The following is a 25267-nucleotide window of genomic DNA, read 5'->3' on the forward strand; positions in this document are numbered from 1 at the left end:
CTAAAACAAGAAAGAAACAAACATAAAACAAAGAGGGCCAGAACATGAAGCAATTTCCCAGGAACTGCTAGTTCTCCTCTTTCAACACTGGGCTCATGGAAATAACAGTCCTTTACATTGACAAAGCTTTTTATAGTGTATCTGAATAATGCATACTAAACTGCTATACTGCAGTATGTATCATGACACATGCATTAATTTACTTGTAGAGTTCAAATTTACTGGTGGATGGTGAACTGCCATTGTTCCTTGTTTGTGACTGGGAGGGATGCAAGCCATGCATATGCATGTGGACATCGAAATGAATTCTGAATGGATATATGGATGCATTCGCTTTCCTAGATATAGAGTAATGTCCAAGAAACAACTCCATCTAGCATGATAGAAGTGGTTACTGAACTTGTCTCAAATTCCTAAAACAGGCAAAAGGAGGTAGCTATCTGGATCCAATGGGATTAGTCAAATGACACTAAAAAGTTGGTCTTAAGGATTTTTGTTATAATTATTAGAATCATTTATCTATGAGACATAAAGTGATTTCAAGTGGTTATCTAGGGTCTAATAAGGCAGATTCTTCCCACAACAAAAACAATAATTGCCCTCTTTTTTTGGAATTCAAGTGATTTTCAGTACCCTGAACGAAAGAAGGATAACGATATTTTGTTTATTTTCTATGTTTTTGTGATCAGCATACTACATGGGCATGTGTCAGAAGTTTCATACATAGAGGAAGTTAGGAGGCATGGTAATTTCTTCTTTACCTTTTCCTGTAAGATTTAGGATTTTATGTAATATACCAGAAAAATTGATCACATAGTTCACTAAATTGATTTTTGAATTGCACTAAGATAAGGAGTCATTACTATGTTCAAAGTAATCAACATTAAATAAGGAAGAAGGAAATAAAATTCTAAAATGCACATAAAATAATATATAACAAGTGTAGAATAATAAGATGCTATGTGTTGTTGGAGGCCTAGTGGACAACAGTTTTACATTTCACAATGGGCAAATAAAATGGTAGAATAATGATGAAGATGCCAAGAGAAGCCTAAACTGATTTCCACTTTGCAACAATGCCACATGATGTGTGCTGTATTTTGTTCCCATGAAAGCTACTAGCATTTTAAAGAACTGAACCTGAAAGTTATACATTTAACTATTTGGAAAATTGTACTGTATAGTACAGATCACTTTCCATATATATGCACAGATAGCACTATATTGTTGCTATAAGTCTAATAAGATCCTTAAAATCATTTTACCGTCTTATTTTATTTATAGTCTTCAACAAAATTTATTCAATTTTATTTAAATTCTAAAATTGGCAGTCAAAAGGCAATATGAATACTCAGTAATTATTTTGAGCATTTTCGTATATATGTTAAGGCTCATTTCATTCCTTCTATTCCACAGGCAAAAGAAGTTCAGGAGATGGAGAGATTCAGTCATGGTAATAAAACTGAACCTACACATGCATTTGGAGGAGACAACAGTTACTTATAGATTTTAGACGAAGTAAGGCTGCTAGACTGGGTACAACATGTTTGCCCTAAAATCTTTCCAAGCCTACAATATGGTCTCTAGTTTCCAATAATGACAAAGACAGGTTGGGAAGCAGACAGAAGGCAATTCAGTTCTGAAAAATCCTTAAAGATTCCTTTGAAGTCTGATATAATGTTATTTCTTTAGGTACACTAAGTATTTATCCCTCAGGGTTTTTTTTTTTTTTTTTAGATTGCTGTATTTACTCTTCTACTTATCAAATTTAATTTGAATTGTATTTACATAAATACATTTTTCCATATACATTTAAAGACCCAGACCCTGCGCTTAGACATACAAGCTGGTGAGGTTTGTATAGAAGCAGGATGGCTCAGACAAATGCAAGACTTCAAAGTTTTGAGTGGATTTGCATAGAGACATAAATTACCCGGGATATTCAAAGCCATAAATTAGCTGCAGGACATGTATGGTTCTCCTGTGGCTCACAGAAGCACAACAATTCCACACATATCTATTACCACACTTTCTCCAAGAATCTTCATGGGCTCTCCTGCTTTGCCTACAGTGTGTTTTTATTCCCATACTCAGAATATGCTTGTTGGTAGCAGTTGAATTTGCAGAATTAAAAGTACTAAATTGACTAAATTAATATGGACCTCAGTACTTTCTTCCTTCTTTGCCTTGAATATACACAGAGGTTAACAAGCACAAACTGCCAGCACTGTCTGAATTCAAGATATAGAATGTTCATTAAAAACTCTGAATTGAGTATTAATGAACAGTATGAAGTATTTTTGTCATCTTGAATATACACTACATAAGCAATGTTATGCATCATAGTATATGTGTTATAGTAATCTATAATATGCATGCATGATAATGCACTTGAGAGTGAATATCTGCAAATATTGTTTGGACCAGAGGACAGCATATTCCAATCAGCCAAAACAGAAAATAATTTATTTTAAACATATACTCATTAGCTGAAGCCATCAAAAGTTTCAAAAGAAAATGTATTTATGTGAAAAATGGCAGTGCTTGAATTTTTAAAACGCATGAAACACAAATTTCTTTTCATAAATTAAACTTAGTGTCCTAGATAAATGTCAGACTGTCCCCATAGAGTGATAAAGGGTGGAATCTGGCAATGAATAACCACTACAAATTGAATTTCATAAATATTTGAAATAAATGTCCTTCACTGTTATAAATGGCATACCCCTGGTTAGTCCCCCCTCCTTCATTGCCCCCTCCACTTGTTATAAAAGATATTGTTGCCAAACAAGAATGTCTTAATCATTATAGTAAAATTAACTCCCTGTTTCCAGTGCCAAGAAAGTAATTAAGTCTTTCTAAATATGTGCTAGTCCTCTGCATGTATGCTTTACAAAATTCCTTTTAAAATATCGTATGCAAATGTTGAAGTACGAAGCAGTAACTTCATGACTAAATGCTGTTTTGCATCTTCATCTTTTTCAATGTTTTTTACACACACAACCTGTAATATACAAATGCAATTGGAACTAACATTTTCTCCATCATCACTATGACTGCTGAATTGATACTTATTTTTTAATAATATGGATGAACATAGTAGGATCATACTATTTTAAGTTTACTTAAGATATGTTGTGGAAATTAGAAACAGTAGAAACAATAAAAGTGAGTACACATTTGTTTGGTGCAAGATAGATGATACTATGATGTAATCACACATTCTACAAAAGTGTGATATTTTGTGCATAAGAAACAAAATGACTTTTGTCCTGCCTCTGACATTTATGAAGATGACTTTACAGCCCATAGTTAACTGAAGGGAAAAGTCACAGGGAGTTGGACATGTTGGATTCATGTAACATTGTCTGAAAAGTCCCAAGGAAATTCAATAACAATTAAAAAAATCAGAGGGTGGAATCTTACTCAGAAACAAGAAATGACTTCTCTGATAAGAATTTTAGCAATGCAAGACAGAATGAAAACTCTCACAATCAAATCCTGTCTTGAAATGAAAGTATAACTTATTAAAATTATCTTCTTGATGTTTTGTGGTTATGAACAAAAGAACTCCATTCTCTAATTCCACATACCTCACAAAAATCTTGAGCTAGGAATTCAGTTCTTATTTAAAACACATTTCTTAAAAATTGTGAAAATCCACTAAAAGTGGTAAGCCTTGATATTTATCTAGATATTTCAACTCAGCATTCCAAAATCAAAACCTACCCAAAAGATGCAATTCTTTAGCAGAAAACCCAATTGTTTCTCATATGAAGTATTCCATCAGAACAAAAAATGCTCCATATCTCAAATAAAGAAAACATGAAGAAAATAAATATATAAACTACTTAAGAGAAGCCTGAAAGCCAGCAACACCCTGCCAATTGCTACAATGAACGTCAAGAACCAATCCCCATCCTTGTCTTTAACAGAAATAAAATCAGGCGCATCACGAAATGTCATCATACCTGCATGCACTTTAAATGACTAGGCATCCACGCTGTAAAATCTTCACTCAGAAATAAAGCACACTTCATTTAACTGCTGCAAAACAGTGCTGCAGATAGCCCCAGACACATTTTTTGCAGGCAACTGATCCAGCGTTCTGCCAGCTCGGTGACCTCTGAACCCCTTTCTGCCCCCTCCCCTCTCCTCTCTGCAGTGAAAGCCTGGGAGCTGGTCTCATTTGCATAAGACTCAGGCAGTCCTCCAGCCTGGAGCGGAATGCTGGGTAAGGGATGAGGATGGAACTGCAGTTCTGCCTGGGTACCTGAATCCCGGGAGCACGGGGATTCGCGACAGTTTGGGCTGTCAACATCACATTCCCCATGTCTATTACAGGATCAACGATTTCAGCGTTTGTTTGAGTCTCATTCTCCTTGCTTACTGTCTCCACCTAAGAAGCTGTCTGCAGCGACTCTGGTAACCAAGGAGACCCAAGTAGTCAAATACTTCATTTAAATATGTGTGGAAGGCCAATTTAAAATTGTCATTAACTTCTCTTGTATTGGAGACAAAGCTCTTTAAAAAAAAAGAATTAAATATGTATTCCACGTATAATCAGACATAAGAGGATATTTTGTGGTTGGTTAAACAGCATCTCACAGGCATAAATTTCTATTAGGTACTATACAAATACATGAAGTTACTACAGTAATTTTGTAAAATGTTAAATGTGCCCAAGTGCCTTAGAGATCATCATTCTAAATGGTGTCCAAAAATTAATTGTAAAGAATTTAGGTCCCAGGATGCTTTTAAAATGATACTGCAGTCAAAATGCAGAGCAAAGTTAAACTGTGTGCTTATAAAGCTGAAGGCTCGCATAGCAATAAAATTAGTCTGTCTTTGGCAAAGATATTCAGCATTGAGCTTGTATTTCCCAGATACTTATTGCCCTAATTTCTTACACAACAATTTTTCTATTTGAATTGGAAACTTCTTTGTCATCCATAAACCTAAGAGGTGGTTATTTTCTTGATAAAAGTCTTATGTGTACATATTTTATAAATATCTATGAAAACATTTTTAAATCAACCAATGGAAATATGCACCATCCCATAATTAACCCATTCCTGTTTTCACAATTAAAGTACTATGTTGTCCCTCATATGTGTATGATTAATATTCTTGAAATGAAAGGTCTTAGGCAATGATCTTTTTCATTTTTAAAAAGATATATCACATAGACAATAAAAAGCACATGCAAATTAGCATGGATTTACATTACTAAGTTAAATATATTTTAGTATCATTATTAAATTTTTCTTGTATTAAATATTTTAAACTTCCTTGTACTGAAAAAACACCAATACATTCTGAATAATACATCTTTTAATGTATAAGACAGAGAAGTACAGAATTTTTTAAAACTAAACATTAGCTACTGGACATATGCTGCTTAATATTATTTCTGCATACATAAAAGATCAGAAATAATTGAATGCATTTTTTCTACCTACACATTTTTAATAGATAGGTAACTTTCCAGTTTAATATAGTGATATCAACATTCCCGTTACATAGGATTACATCAAGCATTGAATCACGTAGGGTCAGTTCAAGTGCGCCCTTCACATTCTGCAGATATCTTGTAAAGTTTTTGTTTAAGGCAAAGCACACATCAGCCCATCCTCATGTAAATTCAGTACGAGGAAGTGTTGGAGGAATTTACAAAATCACCGACCTGTTCAAATGGCTGTCGCCTTAGTCCTAGCGCTCTTCATTCAGGAGAATCCAAAATAAATTGATTATCATTTTATGCTATATGTGTCAGCATTGTGAAAGGCAGCGCTCTTCCTGGTTCAGCGGAATCTTCTTAAATTTCTCAGCCCTGTGTTTTATTGCTGGTACCATATGCTTTATTGTTCCGTGACAAGAGCTTCACTCGCACAAAGACTCATTACCTACTGCTTGCTGCACGGCATCAGCCGCACTGAGGCTGCCTATATGTGATCACATGGAGCTCTGCCTGAGAAAGCCAGGCGTGCCACTGATTTCCCTGTGTCTATGGATATTTTTATCAGCTGAGGTCTACTAGGAGGAAGAAATAACAGATCAGGAAGCTGCTCTAAGGCATTAATGTAGCACAACTATAGGAATCCCTGCACAGGATGTCTTATTTACTATTATTATTATTATTATTACTACTACAGAAATACAGAACTAGCATTCAAAAAGTTAGATTTTATTCTGCTAAGAAGCGAAATAATAATTTAAAGAAGAAAAACTTGCAAAAAGCAGTTTCCTACCATATGTTACTGAAAGTACTCTTATAAATTAAAAGAGCCCTGCAATAATGAATCATCTGACAAATTTTAACCTTTTAATTGCTGGCATTTCTTCTTCTTCTTTTGCACTAAAAGGATAGGGCTGATGCCATCAGAATTCCCCCAAATTTAGTCCCCATCACAGACATGCTATATATGAATGAAAGTAGAGATAGCAATTCTTTTTTGATATGGAGGATGAGAAAATGAGACTTTTTTTAAGCTGATGTATATAAATGAGGTAGGTGATTAATTTATCTTCTGAAAAGATGACACACTCCTAGAGCAGCTGACTGAAAAGAACAATGACGATTTCAAGTTCAAGAGCTAAAGAACATATGGTTCATATTAATTCTTAAAATTGCAGTAACTTATTTTAGACAGCTAACCTCAATAAAGCATATGGCTTACCTTATCAGATTTCAGTGCTAACAAGTATTTTCAGAGTTGATTACTCAACATTTATAGGAATTTCTGCTACATAAATATTACATTGATATAAACAGTATGTTATATGTATGCCTCTGTACAGTCACATTATCTTCTAAAATATTTTAAATTATCTAAAATAATTTCTCAAAACTTGAAAATTAATCATGGCTTTTCAGAGTAAAAGAAACTAATTATTAAAATTTAATGAAAATCTATTTCATATCTCTTTGATAATCTTCCCCAATGGAACTGATATTTGGAAGCTTCATACTTACAAGTTTCAGTGACTGTCTTATGACATGAACATGAAAAGTACAATAAGGAACACAGAAGGAAAAGTCAGAATGCCATAAAGAGTGATCAGAAAAATAAATTTCCTGTGTTGTTAGATATATAATGCCTTTTAAAGGACCTTGTAAAAATTAATTCACCATAAAAGTAACACATGCATCCATATATGTGTGCTTATAAATGCATATACACACCTACATAACACTTTTGATCAATAACTTACTTTCTGGAAGAAAAACATTACAATTTAACCTTTGTCAACTGAAATTTTTAAAAATAATTTTAATCCAGAAGAAGCTGATGTAATTAAACAGCTCGGTCTTTTGATTAACTTATTCAATATTTTCCTATATGCCAATGGAAGAGTTTGCATTGGTTTGGAATGTTTCATGATGACTTAAATGGTGAGCTTTCCTTAACACAAAAATAAATATTGAGATATTTAAATGCCATCATTTTGTTTTTGCATTTGTTCCAAAGTGCTCATATTCATGTTTCCCTCTGCACACTAGAGACACACTACAACTACAAAACCTTGGAGCATGAAAAAGAACAATGCATGCAAGGTATTCCTTTAAGAACACTATAGCTGTGTGTTTTTAAGGATATGCACATTTCAGTTAATATCTTTGATGATGTCATCATGTTAATGTACAAGGAAATAAACAAAAGGCAGCCATTTTTCTCTTACTGCACCACTTCAAAGCAATGAAATAAAATGGTTGCCAAATGGAAGGAAAGAATAAACAGAAAGCCAAGTAACTTCCATGTTTGGGGTGTGGGCCTGCAGGGGGCAAAGAGATCAAACTGGAGAAGAAATCTACATATATGTGTATATGTATAGAAATAACTTACTAATGAAAAACTACAGATAAATGTAATGAATATAAAATAGCCAGTAATTCAAACAATTCCTTTCACTCTCTTTTCTATTTTATTTATTTATTTTTGAGGCTGGGTCTCACTCTAGCCCAAACTGAACTGAAATGCACTATGAACACTCAGGGTGGCCTTGAACTCACAGAGATCTTCCTACCTCTGACTCCTGAGGGCTGGAAATAAAGGTGTTTGCCACCACACCCAGCATCAAACAATTCCCACATTTATGCAGAGTCTCGAATGGGAAGACCATCTCTACTATCACAATGTATTATGTGTAAGAGAATGCTAAATTCATTAATGTAGAAAAAAATACTTAAAAGACCGATAGCAGAGCCAGAAAAATCTAGACAAAGGAAGAGTGGATCATGAAATAGTAATAATTTCTCCAGGTTATTGTTGCCTTAAATGACTCTCGGAGGTTATTGTAATATGTAAGGCCTTATTTTTCAAGTCTGTAAACAAGAAATGGAAGTGTTTTGGGAAAGCATGCCATGGAGATATATAGTGATACTTTTATATTCTCTTTTCTGAATTGCCTTCAATTAAGTATTGCCAATTAGTATAAATAAGAAAAGATAGGATATAAGACTTTCAAGATTACTTACAATAATTTTTAAATTTGTTATTTTTAATAGCACAAGTAGTTATAGTAAGTAAAGAGGACTAAGGAAAAAGAGATGATTTTTGTCTAATCCATGCATTAAACAACAGAAGTGCATTTAGGAAGTAATTTAAATTTCAAAAACTCGCCTTGGGATTGAGACCAATTGCAAAATGTGTGCATCATTCCAGTCAAAACCCAAATCCTAGAATTCTCTGTCAGCAACCTGGCAAGAGAACTGCAACTCAGAGCTGCACATTATGCAGCAAACAGCAGTGTTCTTCTTACGTAAACACCCACCAGTCAAGGGTTCTGCAAGTTTGAAATTAATGAACACAAGATCCAGCTCAACGGTCAGTTCCGTCCAAGATTTAAAAGAGGTTGTATTTTGCTTTGCCATATTAAAAGTTGTGAACTGGAAAAGATATTTCAACACCATCTACTGATTCTTATTAGGCTGGTTTCCTTTAAAAGCAAAATGACATCATAGAATCATTTTGTTCTTCCCTTTTCCTACAAAATAGATAAGGCTTATCATAAGTAAGTTAAAACACCTGCTGTCTGGGTCCTACAGTGACCTGAGCATATGTTAGTAGAGAAAGACAGACCCATGAAACATGTGTCACCCTAAAGGAAGGTTTACTGCCACAAGTACCTATGTTCCTGAAGCCACATGATTTAATATTCATTCATTTCAGCATTTCCTTTTAGATTTACTCTAGATAGGGCTACACTTCACCTTCCTTTCTAGTCCGTCCAGGGAACTCAATAAGTTAGCCAAGTCAGCTTTAAAGTCCAGGAGTAATTTACTTCAATTCAACAAACATTTATTTCTAAGTTATCATGTTCTAAGCTCTGAGATAGTTGCTAGAGATACAAAAATGAAATACTAGCTGTTCCCAAGACAGCTTAAAAATAAATAAATAAATAGGCCGAGGAGACAGTTGACTGAGTAAAATGTATGGCTTCCAAGCTTGAGGACCTGAATTTGACCCTCAGTACCCACATAAATGCCACATGTGGTGGCACATGCCTACAATCCCAGCCCTAAGGAGGTAAAGTCAGGCATGTCTGTAACCCCAGTACTATGCAGGTAGAGTCAGGAAGATACTTAAAGCTTGATGGTCAGGCAGTCTAGCCTAATGAGAACTCCAGTCAATGAAAGAACCTGTCTTCAAAAAGACATGATCTGCATACCTTACGCTGACAGCCAAGGTTGTTCCCTGGCCTCCATATGCATTCCTATGAACATGCATAAGTATTCATGCACATGCAGAAAGGCTTAAAATTATAAGAAATGTTCTGTAGGAAGGAGGTTGCATATGGACATTCACGTTTGAACATTTTATCAACTAAATTGATACTTTATGTTAAATAAATACTATTCCTTTCCAGTGATATGACTGCTAAATAATATCCTACTGAAAATTTTCTTAAGCTCCTTTTGAGCTTCATAATCTAAAAGAGACAATAATTTTCTAATAAAATTACATACATATGGATATAGATATATGTACATATGCAAGTATGTATGTACATGTGGACATAAAATGGTTTCAAATCCCTTGCTATTCATCCATCAAACACCAGCTAATATTCTCTACCTCAAGGCTGTCATGCTTCAGACTACCCCTAGGCACTCTGGGATAAAAGGAGTTCCTAGTTGTAAAAGGGTTCTTTGAGAAGTATGTAGAGACAAGTGAAAGAGCTTTACAAACTGAAAAGAAAGTTGAGAAGACTTGGTAGAAGAGATTTGGACAAGTGTTGAGAAGTTGAAGCAAAGAAACAAAAACAAAATGAAATGAAACAAAAAAACAATGCACTGTTCCTTTTTGGAGCACTGTGAAGATTCCTGCTGTATCAAGTGATGCTGTGAAGACAGCAAGGGATGAGATGCAAACTATGATCAGCCTAGCAAAGCACTGGTCCACCAGCAGGGTGTCGGATGAAGAGGAGATAGTAGAAATAGGAAGCTTGAACTATACAGGTAATGAATGAGGAAAGAAGAGATGGGACATCTGGTAGAATCAAGATGAAACACTTAAACTTAGTTAAACTGGCCTCTGATCTCATTCATAGCTTTAAAAGTCCATGCTCAATGATTCTGCAACCAGACAGAACCAGAGTACAGAGCAGCAATTAACCTGACTTTGCTGGATTCATAATTACACAAGTATTTTGATTAGCACTGCCCTTGGTGTGTCAACTTTCAAATAGTTTGGGTATTCAAAAATATCCAATATTGAATATTATTAATGTGTTTGAGAGGCTAGAATAGACTGTAAAAAAATGTGCTTTTTGAATAAAGTACATAGAAGAAAGTTCTTAAGTTCTTCCCCCTCATTTTAGATTCTAGCGCTTGAGGAAGAAGCTGTAAGGAAAAGAAATGTGTTCTAGTTAGACAAGGATGAAAAAGCAGTTAATTTTAAATGATACAGGTAAAAACATACAACACAAACATACATCCTACCACCACCCCTGTTACCTGCCAAAGTAAACAAGCTTAGTAGACTTTTATCCTTTTCAATTTTCATTCTGTTGGGCATTAGACTATCAAAGCAGCAGATGTTAAGTTTATAGCAGCTGGGAATGGCCACTGGGAAGGATGCAGGTTAAGTGGTAAGAACAGCTCTGTAATTGTCACTGCTACATCTACACTACGAACATAAATCATTTGAACGTGGCTGTAAAGAAGTCTTTATGTAAAGCAACCTGGAGAAGAAAGTGTCTAGATATTCTTCCCTTCCTTTCTCTCTATCACTACAAAAACTTTAGACAACAGCATTTATCAAGCAAAAGGAGCGAGTGGAGCAAACCTACTCTCAATGAACACAATGGATACATTTATTTCTTAGTGACATCACAAATAATTATAATGATTTCTTTTTATGCTAACTTACACATCTAACTTGAAATGAAATACAAAGGAAAGTAGTCTAACATAAAACCAAACACACATGAACAGTTTTTTTTAAAGAAATAATTCAATAGACTTGATGGCTTTTTTCTGTCAATAAGAGGGTTATACCACAAACAAAAGGTCTACAAAACTGCTTTTGGGGTTCAAAACAAAAGAAAGGGAGGTTTGTGTTTTGCTACAATAATACAAACCCACAAATGCATATCCAGTAGAATAAATATAATTTGGCATGCTTAATGAAGATACCCAGAAACAGCTTTAGTACACTATCTGTAATGGGTTCATTCATGCAAATATATATGTATAATGGTTGCATTTATTTATTTTATATTCACTGAATATTAATGTGTAGAACTGAGTTCAGTATTCTGACATGCTAAGAAATATGGCTATTATACTCTATAAAATAAATGGCTCTCCATGTATAGGCAGTAACAGATACAAAGAGGTAGATATAGGATAATGAAATGAATTTCATAATTAAAGAATACATTAAAAAACAAAGACAGGAGTAGACAAAGCCCCCTGAAAACAACTAATGTTTTTCAAAAACTAAGAACAAAATGCTTTACATACAATAATGAAAGCATGAAAAAAACAAAACAGGCTTATAACAAAGGTTTTACACACACACACACACACACACACACACACACACACACACACGAAACTGAAGCTCAGATTGGTTAAGTGATCTGCCAAGTGACAGAATCATATTTAGACCCAGTAATGGTGGTTCAGGTTTTAATACAGTGTGGCTCACTGGGCATATTATACAAAGTTGTTATATGCTTTGCAGAAGAGATGACATGGGAAATTAAGTCTTAATGGAGGAGTACAAGATCCCTTATGTATGGAAAAAGAATACTGTAGACATCAGGGCCAAGGGGTCTGAGGTATGGCTAGGACCTTTGTGAAGAACATTGAAGAATGCACTGTGGATATGGTAGAACTGTTTCCTCATTTTAGGATTGTGCCTTTGTAATGTTGGAAGTTTGGATGTCATCTTAGAGTCAGTGTGCACCTCCCAGGCTATTTGGGGGAGGTGGTTTATTAAACCTGTTTTAAGTTACTCTGTAAGTCTGAAAAGAATGAGGTGGACAGAGGATCTGAGAAATCATTAAAATACCTCAGGAACAATGAAGAGAGTGCTATCTCTAGGATGGAGAATTAAAACTGAACAAAGAGAAAATGAACAGATACTCAGGCTGGGTAAGCGGAAAACTCTGAAACCAGAATTCTTAATTTAGGAAACAGAATGGATATGATACCATTAACCAAGGGTAGAAATACAACATGATGGTCAGATATGAACTCATTTAATGCTAAACTTAGAGTGTTTTCCATATATTAGGTAAGGCCAGAGTTCTACGGAGACAAAGATGTCTTCTTGGCCTCTTGCTGCATGGCAAGGGAGTTCCAGACAAAATCCATTACCCAGATACAAACTGTTTCCATCATAGCAACCTTAAGAGTACAGAACTTGTATTAATGATTTGATTAAAGATTAGAGATGAAAGGGGAGGCTATCTTTTTTCATGACACATGAAATCTGGAAATTTATGACTTGAATTTACCTGTGTTTATATAATAAACTATACAAAAATGTTCTAGGTAGATTGAAATCATGCTCCTGATCAAGAAATTCACCTTCATGCTCCACATTATTCATATAACATGAATAAATACAAGAAGTAAATTGGACTTTTCCTTTAGGCAAATGTATTAATGAATTTAATTCCACAGCTTGCTATCAGTGCTGGTGGTAGGCATCGCTGACAGAAAGCATGCACTTTCCTTCTTATTCATATAGTCAGGTTCCTGCTTAGTATTCATTATTCTTGTCTATTTTTATCAAAGAGCACTATTACATGAAGCTACGATCCAAGCATGTTTGGTTCTTGGTTTTATTTATGGAAGGAAGAAAACTATTCAGCCTTCTGGTACTGAGGCATGACTAGCATGTGCATCAGCTATCATAAGAATAAGGAACATACTTGCTCCTTAATATTAGCTGACAGTAGTATTTAACTCAGGAAGGTTGAATTCAGGAATGCTAAAGGATAGATTTGTTTTTGCAACTGTCTTAACTTAGAACATCCACAAGCCACAGAAGAAAAGCAATAGCTATTACAATCTAGTAATACCATGTTATTTTAACAACAAAGGCTGCTGAGGATGCAGACAAATGTGAACCCTCATATATTGCTGGTGCATATGCAAACTAGTACAGTCACTATGGAATCAGTATGGAGATTCCTCAAAAACACCTAAAAATAGATCTACCATATGACCTAACTGTACCATTCCTGGTATTTCCACAAAGGACTCCAAGTCAGCATACCACAGAGACACTTGTTTAGTATAGCATGTTTAGTATAGCATTTTTCAGAAGAGCAAAGTTCTGGACTCCACCATGATGTCCATTAACAGGTGAATGGGTAATGAATGTGAATGTATACAATGAATTTTTTTCAGCCTTAAAGAATAAAGTTATGTCATTTTTACCTAAATTGTGGCAAGTAGAGATCATCATATTATGTGCATCAAGTCAGTCTCAGCAAGACAACTAGCACATGCTTTCTCTCATTTGTGGCTCATAGGTTTTATGTATAACACAACAATGCATGTCTCTTTGATATGACAGTAGAAGCAAAACTGGCTCGAGGAAGAGAGGGAAATAACAGGAGGGGCAGGGGGCAAAAAGGGGACAACAGGAGGATACGAGAGTGTAACATGCTTAAAGTACATTGTATACACATATGAAAGTGTCATTGTATAGCCCAGTACCATGTGCAATGAATATGCACCAATAAAACAATAGATACATCAACATGCTATTCTTATCACAGTCTTACTAAAACTACTACTAAGCTAAAATTTTCTTATGTGAATAGCCAGCCATGTGGGATTAGGAATGGGAGAAAGCGCACACACATTTTATTGGAAGATTATCACTCTGATAAATTTAGGTGATGACCGTGGATATTACTGTTCAGTGACCTTTTATATCTCATTAATTACTGGCAATCATCTATGGGACAAGCAATCTTGATGGCTGAGACACTATTAGGCTTTTTAAGTGTTACTGTTTCATGGCCATTAACAATGATGTGTCTTTAAAATTGTCTGCATATATTTGTTGCATTATATTTATATACTACATCACTGACCTATGGTAATCCCAGGATTACAAACGTCAGTCCAACATATGAAATTTTACAAACTTTGAAACCAAATGGCAGCAACAAATATGTGACTTTGGGCCACAAGAAGAATGTAGCTTTAAATACTAAGAAGCTTCAAGAAATCATATTTATATAGGTAAAAATTGACATCACCTAAATATACTCAAAATGTATTTGCTTATTTATGGTCATTTATTTATTTACTTGACAGAGAGAAAGAGACAGAGGAACAGAGAGAGAAGGGGGGATGGGCGCACCAGGGCCTCCAGCTGCTGTAAATGAGGTCCAGACGTTTGTGCTAGCTCATGCATCTGGCTTACATGGGTCCTGGGGAATCGAACCTGGGTCCTTTGGCTTAGCAGGAAAATGCCTTAACCACTAAGCCATTTCTCAGCCCTCAAAATGTACTTCTTAATGCAGCAAATCATCAAACATCCCACTCAAACCAGACTCATAAAAAGTAAATAAATAGAAGTGACGACATTGATCAGTGGTTAAAGGTGCTTTCTTTCAATGTCTGCTGGTCTGGATTTGATTCCCCAGTAAAGCCAGATGCATAAAGTGGCACATGCATATGGAGATCATCTGTAGTACCAAGAGGTCCCACTCTTTCTGTCTTTCAGCTTGAAAATACATACATACTTAAAATATAAATAAAACCAGACTCATAACTGTGTAAAGATATTAAAAAGGTTTATAAAGTAAAAGTGGTGAAAAGAGTACCAGAAATAAAACAAATATGATGGCAACTAAAGTAATATGCATAGAATAGGACTGGAATGAATTCAAGATGATGTGTAACTAGAAAACAATGGCTACACTGTGATCTCAGTACAATTGGCCCTCTGTGCCTATAAGTTCCACAATTACAGATTCAACAACAGCAATACATGAAAAGAAAATTGCATCTGTAATGAACTTGTAGAGATTCTTTTGCTTATTCCCAAAATACTATTTGCATAGCATTTATATCATATTAGATGCTTTAAAAAATCTAGATGAGTCAACATATATAGGAGTATATCTTCTATACAAATACCTACTTGATATACGGTTCTATATAGCATCCCACATTTTGGTGTTAAATAGGGAATCCTGGAAAAAATCCCCCATTAATATTGAGGGATGGCTATGTTTCAAATATATATGCAAATATATATTTGTATATAGTATATGTATTATATATATTATATATAATAGGTGAGGAAATTTCATCAAAGTAAAAGATCATCAGAATGAGCCAATGGATGGTTCTGGTTTTCTACTTTTACTTTTTCTTTATTTTCCTGGTTTTGTTTTCTGGAACCTGTAATGGGAAATTCAGTAAGAGCAGATCTGTTTTTATATTAGAATCAGTTATAATTAGCTTAATGGTAAGAAGGACATTTAATAATAAGAATGCTCAAATAATTTCAAGGCTTGTAAGCTTGAGCTTTTAGATGTGGAGAGAATTGCTGTCTCAGAGGCTCTGGGAAGACCTGATTGCCTCTGATTGGTGAACATTCCTCTTTGACATGGTCTTCCAGTAACCTATGCCAAGCTGTTTTGCCTTCCAGGTACTGCAAGGAAGCACTCCTCTTTCCCAAAGTGTCAAGGGAGCAAAAGGAGTGACTGGAAGTGGCACATGAAGGGCTCACTGAGTGACACTGATGACTGCTGTGAAGCCCTGATGATGAATTAGTTTATTTGCCTGTGGGGGAGAGATTGCATATTTGCCAAAAAAAAAAAAAAAAAAAAAAAAAAAAAAAAAAAGAGTGACAAGAGAAATTAGAAGGATTCAGTACTTGGTTAAGTGAGAAGATCTTCAGAATTTAAAATAATCTATAGCTGGATACTAAGCAGTTCCCTTTAAAATTTAACAGCTTTAGAAACAGAGAAAGCCTGGGGTGAAAGAATCTAATTGGAAAAAAATTAGTATCTTCCTACTAAGTCTCCCTTATGCTTGGAGACAGCCCGGGAGGTACAGGTTCAGCAGTTGAACTCTTCCTTTCTTCCTGTCCCAGGGAGACCTGACGCTGAAGCTTTCTGAACCTGAACATTCTACCAGTGAGTTCTCTGATGGTTACTAATTGATAATGAAAAAGAACCAGTCGTCACATAGTCAGAGAGTGTTTCCCAGGCAACCATGTAAGAGCAGCTTTTAATCTGCATTGCTCAGTAAATCTTTAGCTATCAATAGGAGACTCTGGTGCACAAGCCCATTGTCAATGAACAACACAGTCGTAACTGTAAGATGTCTGCCCATCTGATTTCTTAAGCATCTGTCCTTCATATGATTATGTCTTCTTTTTCATAGTGAATTTTATTAATGCATATGTATTTCTAGAAAAAAAAGATACCCAGAAATGGGGATGTCTAGGGAACAGATGCTGGCTTATTCATACTTTACGTGCTGTGAATACATCTTGAAACTTTCCCATTGAAGTTGCTGAAAACTAATGAACAAGTCTTTGGGCCATGTTTTGGGGAATAGAAATAAGGTGTACACAAACATTGGCACCAGTATCTATAGGATGTTTGCTAGTACTGCTAAACCCTAGGTTGCTCAGAGGACTAAATTATGGTTTGACACTGGTTGCTTGTTTGTGTTTCCTGAGCATATCTAAATAAAACAGATGAAATGCTGGCGATATTACAAATGCGTTTCTTTTTCTCCCTCAACAATAGGGTTACTAGAATTGAATCAGACAAGATGTCTTGCAATCTCTCCTTCCCTGCAGCTGCTCCACAGCTAGTAACATGTTTTCAGCCCTGCTAAAATTTTTTCCTACTTGAGCACCAATCAACACTGTCAACATCCTTCCTCCCCTCTCTTTCAGATAAAGAAAAAAAAAAATAATAATGTGCTTCAACCTGCTACCAAGACCATAAGCAGTGCTTGAGACTTAGCAGTCTGTTTGTCTAACAGTCTCCTGGGGGATAAGCACAAGCTCAACTAGAGGTGCTCAGTCTTTTCTAATGGGCCTTTACAATATTTCCGCATTTTAGATTAACTCATCTACCAATGTGTAAGTTGCTCAAAGGATCCTATCCTGTCAACTCAGGCATGTGTTACATAAAACTATGCAACATGGGCTAAAATGTCCATGTGCTGGTAACTATTACAGGTATAAAAGCTATTTTTAGTTATTTAGTTTTGTTTTCTTCCATGCAGGGCCTCACTAGCTTATGCTGACCTGGAACTCACTCTATTGTTCCAGGATGACCTAGAACTCACTATGACCCTCCTACCTCAGATGGGATTTAAGGTTTGTGCCAAGATGCCCACAATGCTATTTTTAGATTCATTTTCATCAATTTCCCTGGGAATCTTTTGTGCGCAGTAGTGTTTTGATGTGTGCAAAGGCACAAGTAGAAGCTGTAGGTATCAGCGGACATTGAGCATTTCCCTTTGCCGGTCTTCTGCCTTGTTTCCTTGAGATAGTATCTTCATGGAACCTGGAGCTTGCACTATCTTTCACTTAGACTGGCTGACCTGTGCGCCCCAGCAGTTCTCCTGTCTCTGCTTCTCTCAGGACTGGGGGTACAGTATGTACAAGCACACCCAGCTTTGTACACGGGTGCTGAGGATCGAACTCATATTCTCACACTTGCATAGCATATGCTCCTATCTGCAGAGCCATCTCTCCAGCCTCATCTCTGAAGTATAGAAATATTTAACATATGTGGGGCATTAATCCATAATGAGAAGCAGCCCTCCCCACCCACCAAACCTGCAAGAACTGGATCAAGAAAAAAATTACTGGGGGGAAGGGCATAATAACATAGAAATTTTTATCTATCACAATGTTGGTTCTTTTCCTGAAAGCAGAGAACATACTGTACTGTGGAATATATTAAATGCCAGTTTTGTAGAAAATCTGCTTGCACAAGAGAGATTCTATTGTGGCCTGAATTGTTACAATTTTATAAACACTGACATAAAGTTCATTGAAAAGAATTTTTAGGTATAAATAAAATTTGGGATATTTATAAAGAATATTGTTAATGAATTGGAAAAGTAAAAATTATTCTTAGGAGAAAAAAAAAAAAGATCTCAGCCATTCTCCTTTATGAGCCAAATTTCATACGGGCTTTTACAGGGTTTATGCTTCGTAACTAACTTACTCAACCTTTCCATGGGAGTTTTCTCTTGAGAACTTTTAATATATTCATTCTTAAGTAGCCATGCAGGGTAAAAGGCCCACTTATAAATTTATTGGGCTTCAATATGGGAGAAGTAAGACACAGAGATTTCAAGTGGCCATTTCTTATTCCAATGAATGCTCTTTTCACTTGAGCATCCTGCTTCTTTATTAACTACAAAAAATGTGAGGTTTATTTAAATGTAAATTTGATAGGTAGTAGTCTTTTCCAATTTGAGGCATTAAAGTATTTCTTTTGATATATGAAATAAATTTGCAGTATTTAAAGTTGTGTCTTAGGCCCTACATGCACTGTGAAAAATCAGACATCTATAGCTAAATATAAAAATAATAGCCTTTTGTGCTTCTCTAATGTAAGTGTCAGTAAGACAAAGCACATCTTGAGCACTAGTAAAGCAAACCGTTTACAGACATTAAAGTCAAATCACTGAAGAAGGAGTTCGGGAAGCCGAGCGCATAAACAGAAGAAATCTGGTTAGTGTAGGAACTGATCAAACAGTTAACAAAGTTACATTTAGAAATTTTGAGCTCTGCTTTAACAAAGTACATTATCTCCTGTGTTGCTTTCTTTCCCATCAAACCCCAGAAGGATCAGAATCACTGAAACTCCATTTGGTAGCCAGTGCTTTCTACAGGCCTAGTGGACACCATCAGAGACCAAGAGACAGAGGTGCGCACTGGGAATCAGGTGGCTTACAAACAGGCAGAATGGTGTAGCGCTCAGCCGAGCTAGAGCACAACAGGCTGGGACAGGATGCAAGAAGACAGATGGGTGGATAAGGAGTGTTCCCCATGGGTATAAAATTGTGGTAGAGTTGCAAACAGCGGAGATGACCAGTACTTACGTCTATACCACACAAGCCGGCACCATCATTCATTATACATGGTTTTACAGATGCCAGTGAGCAACTTCCTCTTTCTCTATGGCAGCGTATAGATACCATTGAAACTGATAGTCTGACTTTGAAATACTGTTAGGAAAATAGTCCATTATTCCACAATGTATCTAATGGGAAAGTGTCTGGATAAAATACTAAAGAGCTTATGAGATCTTAAAGAAAATTAATAGGACCTCATTACAACCTCTTGACTTTAAATTAGGAAAAAAAATGGATTGTCAGTTTAAAAATTATTTTAGTCTTACTATAACAAAGCATAAACAGGAATGGAAAGATGGCTTTAATAGATTACTTTTAGGAAAATACTCCATTTTTCATCATTAATTGAGGGGTAAATTTCCAGGTAAAATACTAAAAGTCTGTGATCTCAAAGACAAGCAATAGGACCCAATTATGACCTTTTGACCTTAGATTAGGAAAACATGAATTGTTGGTTTTAAAAATTATTTTAGTTTAATCTAACATAGGATAAACAGAAGAATGGGAGGTGATTTAAGTGAACAATTACTGTTACTTTGTATTTGTTCCTTCCCATCGATCATTTCATTTAGATAGATTCTTTATGAATCTCGCGTGCTAAAGCTAAATGTTCTTACAGAACTGGACTCTGCTCACTGGTCCTGCCACTAGCTTTATCATCCATCCCTTTGCTGAACTTGTGAGTAAGTATGGGGCTCCAGGAGCAGACAGCCAGGAAATTATGATCTGTTCATTTAAAAATATGTATGAATTTAACAACATTTTTCTTGGTGGAACATATTTAAATGTTTTATTTTAGTTAGAGAACAAAACTAAATAAATAATATTCTTAGCAAAAAGCATGTTCGGCTGAGGGCTGACCACAACCTATTTCTCCTGCCATCTTATGACAGACGGTGTTAAAAGGAAACCCCATTGGTATGGATTAAAAGTTGAGAGGCCATTGCCATTGCTTTTCCTCTCACCTTCAAACCAAGCTGTTTCTCTTTAACCACAGTCATTTACTGAAGTAGAGCCAAAGCACCAAAAAAAGAAAAAAAAAACAATATTTTTCATATGCTGAAATATAATAAAAAGTTCCATATTTTTTTCAGGAAATTTTACTAGGCAAGACAGTTTTTCTTTCTTGTTCTCTCTCTCCCTCCCGCCCTCTCCTTCTCTTCCTCCCCTCCACATCCCCCCTTACTGCATGCAATACCATGCTGTACTGCAGAGCAGAGTCCGCAGGCTACAGCACAGGGTGTGAGGATGTGCCTGGCTACTACTGTGTCGTGTGTGGCGTGCACAGACACATTCTCTGCTGCTGGGAACTGAGGTGCTGCTATCATCCGTCACTTTAGAAAATCCCTTTCAGCAATGTAAGCCTAGATGAGTATGATTATAGGTCATGAACTCATAACTCCTCTGCAAACACAAAGATGTACTGGGAGATTAAAATACATGAGATAACTAGATGTAAAGTTGGTTTTCACATTCACTGTAGATTGAGAGGAATACCTAAAGTCCTTGACACTTTCACATGAATACATACTGTGTACTTTTTAGGTAAGCAAGAACACTCTGCTTGTTTGGGCAAGTGGAGAGAATCTTTCATGTAACAGTGGATGTATGCATTTGTATCTTCTAATTTATTTATATTTATTTATTTGAGAGAGGGAAAGAGGCTGAGAGAGAGAAAGAGAGAGTTAAATAAAGAATGGGTATGCCAGGGCTTCCTACCACTGCAAAGGAACTCCAGATGCATGCGCCACCTTGTGCATCTGGCTTACATGGGTACTGGGAAATCGAACCAAGTTCCTTTGGCTTTGCAGACAAGTACCAACCACTAAGCAATCTCTCCAGCCCTGAGTTTGTATCTTATATAAAGTCCTTTATTATTTTAAATGGAAACTTACCCTTTGTTAAGTGATGAAATGATAGATTTCCTTTTAAGAAATGTATTTAATATTTTATTTATTTATTTGAGACATAATAAGAGAGAGAGGGAGAGAGACAAAATAGGTAGGGCCTCCAGCCATTTCAAACAAACTCCAGACACATGTGTCACCATATGTATCTAGCTTACGTGGGTCCTGAGGAATCAAACCTGGATCCTTTGGCTTTGCAGGCAAGTACCTTAACTGCTAAGCCATCTCTCCAGCCTGTAAGAAGTATTTTTAATTTGAGTATCAATTTTAAATGATACAGCCTCAATCCTCCTTAGAAACTGAGAAAAAGTTCCGTAACTTCTGCAAAGGCAAAAGTTGGAACATCGGAACATATGTAGACCGAGATACTAGGGAGGTTCCAAGCAGGTCATATAACTACTCTTGTGCTTTCAGAAGACTTCCTCACCAGCAGTTACAGAACGATTCAGTGTTAAAATCCAGGCTGGCAATGTATTTGTATGTGTGGGTATGAGACACTAGCAACAGTGGCAAGCAGGGAGTGTGCAAGGCAATGCCATGACTACCAAAAGTCAGACTTCATCTGCACCACGCTGGCCAAGTGAACTGACTCAGGCTTCCTCTAACTTCTACTCCACACTAGTTTTCATCTTTCTTCCCTCTTAACTTTTCAACCCTTTTTGTGGTAGTTAATTTTCTTTTGTACTTTGCTAGTACCTCTTAAATTTTTTTCACCAATACCTTATATTTCTAGAACAGTTATTCCCCAAACTGTTAGTGATTTATAGAACTGTTCAGGCTGAAAACTATGGAAAGAAATGGCCAATGTTAATAAGAATATTAACTCTCTCTGACTATATTGATTCTGTTTAGTGAACCAAACATTAACTAAATAAGAAGCCAGCTTACATTTTCTTCACATCTCTAAACATAATATCAAACATTCATAAATGTGAACCTTCCTAGTAAGAGAATTAAATGCAAGGCCCTAAGGGCAGAGGTTTCTAGGAATGTGCTTATAATAGAGTTTCACCTGGATTTCAGTTAAATATTTAGTGAGAGACGCTGAAAGAAAGGCGCTGCGCGGAAAGCTGTGGGGAGGCAGAGATGAATACGACAGTTTTTGTCCTCTAGAATGACATGATCAATGATAGTTCAACACATTGAACTTCCAAGTGGGGTGGGGGAGGGGCCTTCCTCTGCTTCACCACCACGTACAGACCTGTCTGCTTTGTACAATCCTAGCACCCTTTCCCTGCTTTCACAGGATGAAATATTCTTTCTCTGTTGTTCAAGGCTAAATCTTCTGTGTGCCCAGATCCTATTTTCTCTCCTTCTCTAACTTCGTCCCCTCTCTTTGCAGATATGGTATTATTAATTAAAGGTCAGAAGATCTCTCTGCAATAGGCCAGCGAGAAGTTTACAGTGTTACAGGACATATGTTTGCTGCCATAACTACTCAACCTGGTAATTCCAAAGCAGTTGCATATATAAGCAAATATATAAATATTTAAATTATATAAAGGAATGTGTTGGTGGCCTAGTAAACCTTTTTATGAAACTTTAATTTCATAAAAATTTGTTTGTCATGAAATGTTCTTTTTATTTTTTAAATCCTTTAAAATCTTAAGGCACAAGTTTTTATTTGAAGTCCATACAAAAGTATATAGTAGAAAAACATGCCAATTTGCTGATTCTTTGTTTTTTACTATCCTTTTGCTATAAAAGATGATCACCTCTCCATACCTCTTTTTCTGCAGTCACACTAAGGTGTATTAGCATGTAGCAATGATCCTAAACCTGAGTCTGGATGCTATCTAGGCAGAATCAAAAGGCCTGAGCCCTGGAACCAGCCATATCCAGCCAGTGGATAATTGCAGTATGTCCAGATCATAACTCCTCATCTTCCTCTGAAGACCAAGTAAAGCTGCCCTTGCATTACCATCTAACATCACTCTGTGTTTCTACACACAATGTTCTGAAAACTCTTCCGATGTTTTATCTCCCCCACTCATTGTACAGTGACTCCTCCCTGACCATTCCTCAAACTGGAATTTCCAGAATAGACTGTCCTTTGAATCCCTTTCTTTCATTTCTCCACTTTTTTCTCTATGTATATGTGTGTGTATGTGTGTTACACAGGTGTGGTGTGTGTTGATATGTATATAGGGACACACACCTGGGTGTGTGCATGTGTATCGAGGCCAGAGTCAATATTAAATGTGTTCTGCAATTATTCTTCAACCTTACATTTTAAAGAAAGGGTCTGATGCTGAACCCTAGGCTGGTCAATTAGGCTAGCGACCTAATCAGCAAGTTCTGGGAATCCTCCTATCTCTGCCTTGTGAGCATTGGGATCACAGGCAAGTACCACCACTTTGCTCAGCAATTTTACATGGGTTCTGGGGAACCAAATTCAAGTGATCATGCTTGCACAGTAAGCACTTTACCATGGAGCCATCTCCTCCCTAATTTTTTAATTCTTGGCTGCCTTGACAAGCCTCTCTTCATTCATCTATCTTCTGATCCTGTACCAGACTTAGAGGCTCACTTAATCCTGCTCCCCATGATCTCTCAGTCTCCATCTCCTGATGTTTCTTCAGACTTCCTGTACCTTAGATCACCTTAGACAGCTGGAAGTCTGGGTTTAAATAGTGACCTGGAGTGGTGGCATCCATGTCAGTCCAGCAATCCTCACTGGGGCTTGCTGAACTCAAACACTGATAAGCACCCTCAGAGGTGCCCTGTTCATGACGTTTCCTCCAGATGCTCTCAGTTGAGCACGTTCTGTGGCATCCCGAGACCTGCTGTCTTAACCCAGGCCTTCTTTACCTAACTAGACCACATCACTGCTTTCACCCTGGTGTCTCTCCTCACAGTGCTTAGAGGTGAACAATATTGAGTTGATGTAAACTGAAGAGCTGCTTTGTTTAATCCCGAGTGACTCATTATTAGGGTACTTAACATGACCTCAAAGCCCTCCTCCATCTGGACTGTAGTTGCTTCCTCATTATAAAATCCTATATTGTCACCTATTCCCCAGTAACAGAAAACAATACAAAATGCAAATGCGTGCCTCCAAAGCACTACATGGGCTACCTCGGTCACTGAGCATCTTCTCCATCTGACCAATGCCGACCTGACCCATCTATGCAGATTCTGCCTCATTGTATAAAATGGGCTAAGATAACAGCCACCAACAGCATAAACAAGCAGAATATTTGGCAAGCTACAAAATTAATCAGTCAGACATGAGGTACACATCTGTGCAATAGTGGAAAAAAATAGGTGATCAGTGCTTCTCTGGATACGAGGCTGCTCAATGGGAGGGGACTTATACCTGGTACTGAGAACCAAGTTAGAAGCCTATGCATATGATGGTCATACATTCCAAAGAAAAAAGCCTACTAGTCTTTGGTCAAAAAGAGTGGCTACATTCATCAAAATGTTTTTTAAGTTGCAGAAATGTAGAGAGGATTTAAGAGATCAAGGCTACAACTCTGAAGATGGACTTTCAAGAAAAGAAGAGGTAACCATTCCTCTAAGAATAAGGAAAGAGAAATATAAGGTTAGTATTTTACACACACACACATAAACACACAAAGTGCTGAGGTTTATTACTTGACCACTGGATGATGAACATCAATATTTTTTGACCTTATTATGTAGTGTACAAGATAATTGTGTAATGAACTAATGGCTGTAACTGTACAATGACTTCAACATTCTCTCTCTCTCTCTCTCTCTCTCTCCATATATATATATACTCTCTTCT

At 36.4% G+C, this 25267-nt stretch overlaps 1 protein-coding gene across 7 annotated transcripts in view; it reads right to left on the reverse strand.

Annotated features, from left to right (window-relative positions):
• The window catches only part of Csrnp3 (cysteine and serine rich nuclear protein 3), a 220441-nt gene that overhangs the window by 91975 nt on the left and 103199 nt on the right, over window positions 1-25267 (reverse strand). The window contains exon 1 of one of the 7 annotated variants that reach the window (XM_004651912.2): window positions 5687-5964. The exons of 5 other annotated variants lie outside the window; for them this stretch is intronic. The gene's annotated coding sequence lies outside the window, so the exon portion shown is untranslated. Of the gene's footprint in view, window positions 1-3971; window positions 4344-5686; window positions 5965-25267 lie in introns of those variants that run through there. One more of the 7 variants, XM_045147085.1, reaches the window with a different exon arrangement.

This window comes from Jaculus jaculus, chromosome 4 (assembly GCF_020740685.1).
Source record: "Jaculus jaculus isolate mJacJac1 chromosome 4, mJacJac1.mat.Y.cur, whole genome shotgun sequence".
NCBI classification, from domain to species: domain Eukaryota; kingdom Metazoa; phylum Chordata; class Mammalia; order Rodentia; family Dipodidae; genus Jaculus; species Jaculus jaculus.